This window comes from Echinops telfairi, unplaced genomic scaffold (assembly GCF_000313985.2).
Source record: "Echinops telfairi isolate 266 unplaced genomic scaffold, ASM31398v2 ScPeMD7_1;HRSCAF=3_0, whole genome shotgun sequence".
NCBI lineage: Eukaryota > Metazoa > Chordata > Mammalia > Afrosoricida > Tenrecidae > Echinops > Echinops telfairi.
In genome coordinates, this window is record NW_022103896.1 from 3458734 (window position 1) to 3463709 (window position 4976).

Below are 4976 nucleotides of genomic sequence, written 5' to 3' on the forward strand. Positions count from 1 at the left end.
TTTTCACCCAAACAGAGCAATTTAACTCTGTTAGTGCTGAATCGAACTGTATTTTTACTTCTTTCAGGAGCCATTGGACTGCAAACCACACACTCGGTGGTTCGAACGCACCAGCTGCTACTAGGGAGAAAGATGAAGCTGTCTGCTCCCATGAAGATTCATGGTCTCGGAACTCCACAGGCGCAGTTCAGCTCTCCTGGAGGGTGACTATGGGTCAGAATTAACGCCACAGTGATGAGTTTGTTTGTTTGCTTGTCTGTCCACCTAAGAATCATGAATCAGAACTGAGCAGGGCAGTGAAAGCCTGGAAATCCTTGCTCAACAGCGCTCAGCGAACTCCCTTACTAGTGCCCGCTACCTGGTTACATTAATTCCTAGAAGCCATCAAAAACTAGCTACGTTTGGCTGGCTTGACTAGAGAAACACATCTAGAGACTCTCAGTGTGTATAACAAAGAGCTTTAGATCCAGGAGTAATTATACATTAAAAAGGCAGCCCCGCCCAGTCCAGCGCTAGTCCATAAGCCCAATGCTAGTCCCTACGCCCCCCTGTAACCACCTGTACCAATGTGGAAGGTGATGTGGAGGGAGGCAGACATGAAGATCACAGACAGTGAGTGCAGTGTCGCCTGGGTCCAACGTCAGCAAAAACGTGGCAGGGCACTGGTCACTCTCAGGGTCAGTGGAAGAGTCCCAGCAAGCGGGACAGCGAAGGGGCAGAGAGAGAGGAAGTCCCCAGGGTCCCCTTCATAAGAAGCCACTCCTTCGAGGAGGTCTACCGGGCTGTGACCTGGTTCCCAGGTTGGATTCCACCTCTACACTTTCCTACATCTTCAAGTTGACATACAGTCATCTCACTACCCCACTAGCCGAACTGTCAGACAGACAAGGTTGTGAAGCTGATCGTGGCAGATGTCGTTAGGTTAAAGTGTCCTACCTTATCATTTGATCTCCCTTTTGACCTGTTCAGTTCTCGATATTTTTGCTTTCTTCTCCATTGAGGTTTTTCTGTGCTTTGTCCAGCCATCATGGTTGGGTTTTGTTTGTTTGTTTGCTTCCTGTTTGTGTGTGTGTGTGTGTGTGTGTGTGTGTGTGTGTGTGTGTGTGTGGAAGTTTTCTGTATATAAAATCCAAGATAGGTGGATCTAGAGAGATAATAACGAGATCGATAATTGCCAAGAGGCATGGCAGGGGAAGACGGGGTGAAATGGGCAGCTAACAGCAAGGAGTATTCAGAGAAAGTGCTCTGGACGCAACTGCAGCGGTGATTGCACACATCCTACTGTGATCGTTTGACGGTGCGAACGAGAGGTGAAGTACATGCCAAGGAAACTATTAAAAAACAAACAAACAAGACCAATGTCAGAAGTCCTTTCTCTCTCTGACTAAGGCAGGCTATGAAGGAGAATACACTTTCAGAAAGAGAAGGTTAACACTGCAGTCTTTTGTATAAAGGAGACCCAAGAAATAGTTTCTTCATGACCACTGCTTTCTTGGGAGAGGTTGTATCTAAAGTGCCCCAAACCACTAAATAGATTCTTGTGGAACAAGCTGCTTGGGGGAAAGAACATCCTGGTCCCCAGCTAAGTGTCCTCCAATCCCTGAGCCATCTGGTCCACGCTGCTTCCCATTAACCAGCGATGAGGTCTGAGGAAAGAGATCTGATGATCAAGAACCTCTGTGTTCAGTCCCTGGAACTGAACACGGTACCCCTGCCTCTGTGCTCACCCAGTCCCTGCCCTAGCCCACCCTCCATGGGGTTTCAGCCAAAGACTAGCCCACCGAATGGCTGTATTCAAATGTCCTTCTCTGGACCATCCCTAGCTTTGACACGAGTTTATAGTTGAAGCCATCATTTTCTCCCTTAGTGGGACGGTGGCTCTTTGCACCTGGATGTATTTTTCCGAATAAAACCCTCTCCATCTCGTTTTAGAACAGAGAGCTTCCTTCTCTACGAGACTCTTCAGCAAGGACAAACTTCAGAACGTTGCTGAGTGCGCATGGAGTAAAATAAAAACATTGGGTTACTTTAGGGCAGTGTTTCCATTATTCTTGGACAAAAGAAAGAAAGAAAGGAAAAATCCAAACTCATCGCCATCGAGTGGATGCTGACTCATTGTGCGCCGTTAGGATAGAGTAGAACTGCCCCTGTGGGTTTCTCAGACTGTAACTCTTCACGGGAGTAGAAAGCCTCATCTTTCTCCAGTGGAGCAGTTGGTTTAGAACTGCTGGCTTTGGGATTCGCAGACCAACGTGTCACCCACTGCGCCACCGGGATGTCCCTCTGTGGTTCTAGCAAGCACAAGATGCATGCTGTGTGCCGGCTACCATATGACACTCACATCCCCCCTGCTGCTGCACGCCTGAGAGGTTGATTAAAATAGGTGTGGCCCGTGGCAAGGATGAACAGCTGAGTCCTCGCTAACTGCTTAAAATACATCCATTTTCTTGACCTAGAAAGACATTAAATAACAAATAAAACCACCACGATGTGCTGAGATGGAGGCCACGGAAGCAATTTAACAGTTTGGTGTTTGCATGTGTTTCTTGGCACTTCTCCCCACCTTTTGAACAAGCAGCCCCACATTTTGGTTCTGTCTTGGCCTCCACGGAGGATGTAGCTGGCTCCATTATTGGTGCAAAGAGGAGATCAGTCTAGAAGATTGCACATTCATTACTCATCATTCCGTGGCTCAGTTACTAACTGGCTCACATAATTTTTGCAGAATGCGGATGACAAATGTTGATGAGCGCTAAGATTTAGACATAGTCCCACACATCCTGGATTGTGCTCTCTGTCCTCAACCCACATTGCCCGGTGCCGCGATCCTAACTCATTCTACCTTTAATAGTTCTCCCGTGTACCTATTTAATTCCAGCCCCACTCCCACCCCGGATAAAGCCCCCATGAGGCTCCAAGACTATCAGCACAGGGACCTCACAGGATTCCTTTCTTCTCATCTTGCTGTTTATGTCATGCCTGGCTCCCAGAAAGATCTCTTCCAATATCCTTCTGATTATGACCCCTGCCCCCCACATTGAGGAGCCCTGATGGCGTAGTAGGCTACTAACCACAAGATTCAGCAGTTCCAAACCACCAGTCACTCTGCGGGAGAAAGATGAGGCTGTCTACTCCTGAACAAGGGAATGCCACGTGCTTTCAAATCAGGACAGGTGTGTGTCAGGTTTGTATCCTCTCATCATACTTATTCAATCTGTATGCTGAGCAAATAATCCAAGAGGCTGGACTGTCTGAAGAACTAGGCATCTGGATTGGAGGAGGGGCTTATTAACAACCAGCAATATGCAGATGATACAACCTTGCTTGCTCAAAGTCTGGAGGACTTTAAACACTTGTTGATGAAGATGGATGATTATAGCCTTCGAAACGGATTACAGCTCAATGTAGAGAAAACCCAAATAAGTGGTCCAGTGTGGACCAGTGAGTAACATCATGATAAAAATAAACAAAAGGTTGAAGTTGTGAAGGGTTTCCTCTTGCTTGGATCCACAATCAATACTCATGGAAGCAGCCGCCAAGAGACCAAATGATGTTGCACCAGATGTCTTTGAAGTATTGAAGAGTTAGGATGTCATTTTGAAGACTTAGGTGTGCCTGACCTGAGCCATGATCTTTTCAATGACCTCCTGTGGGTATCAATGCTAGACATTGAATCAGGAGGACTGGAAAAGCATCGATGCACGTGAATTACGGTGTTGGTTAAGAATATTGAAAATAGCCTGGGTGTCAACAGAATAAACAAGCAACAAAGCCAGCATACTCCTGACTCCCCTGACGCTAAGGAAGGATGATGAGGCATTGTCTCAAGAGTTTTGGACATCGGTCAGGAGAGACCAGTCCCTGGAAAAGGACAACATGCTTGGGGGTTTAGTAGGGCATCCAAAAAGAGAAAGACCCTGATGAGACAGAGGGACGCAATGGGCTCCAATGTCGTCCTCCTTCTGAGGATGGTTCAGGACTGGAGGGGTTCATTTGGCTGGGCACAAGGTGGCTATGGGGCAGAACCGACTTGAGGGCACCTAACAAAAAGTTCTGTAACGAGTACCGTCTCTGAAATCCACAGGGCGATTCTGCCTTGTCCTGTAGGGTCCGCCTAAGTTGGAATTGACCTCATGGCAATGAGTTTGAGCCAGTACTGAAATGTTCTCACGATGTCATTGTTGACAGCCCCCCACCCTGTGACCGACAGAAGCCAGCCTGACGTGGCCCTGACCACTCCTCCCTCTCCTTCTCCACCCCAACTTTGCCAGGAGCCCCAACCATCCTGAACTCGCTTTGAGGCCAGAAGGAGAAGGAGCTGGACTTGCTGAGGCTTCCAGCCTTGCTCTCATTTGCACACAGCCCTGGGGTGCGCCTTTCTGGCCAATGTTCCTCTAGACCCAGGACAGCCTGGGTGGCTTCCCTGCAGCTGAGAGAGACCTTTCCCAAGCGCTCCTACAATATCCTGGACATGGCCACCCTGTCACTTCCTGCCTTCTCTTGGCGGGCCTGTTTCTCTTTCAAACCTTGAGTCTGTGGAGAGCAGGGATGCGTTCGTGCGTTCTTGGCATCTGAGCTCATCCTGCTGTTGCTCTTGTGTGGAGCTCTGCCTGCCTGTCGATGGCCCCGCGCACAGACGGACCAAGCCCAGCCTTGCTCTGCCCTAGCTTCACGTCCCGCAACCAGCGTGGGTCCCTTTGCGTAGCCACCATGTGCTTTCAGTGTCTGTCCACCTTGGGGACTCATCATTGTCCAGCTCTGCATCACCAGTAATGCTCAAAGGCGATCTAGCCAACAAGCCCTCGTGAGTGCGTTTGGGGAGACAGATGTCCAGCGGCTGTAGCAACATTGGGCATAGGAACAGTGGTGGGTGTCTCGTCCCACTGTGCATGAGGTCGCTAGGAGTCGGAACTGCTAGGGTGGCACCTCCCTTCCAGCAAGATCTCCAAGCTTTTCTTCCAAGCCAGTCTTTGTCT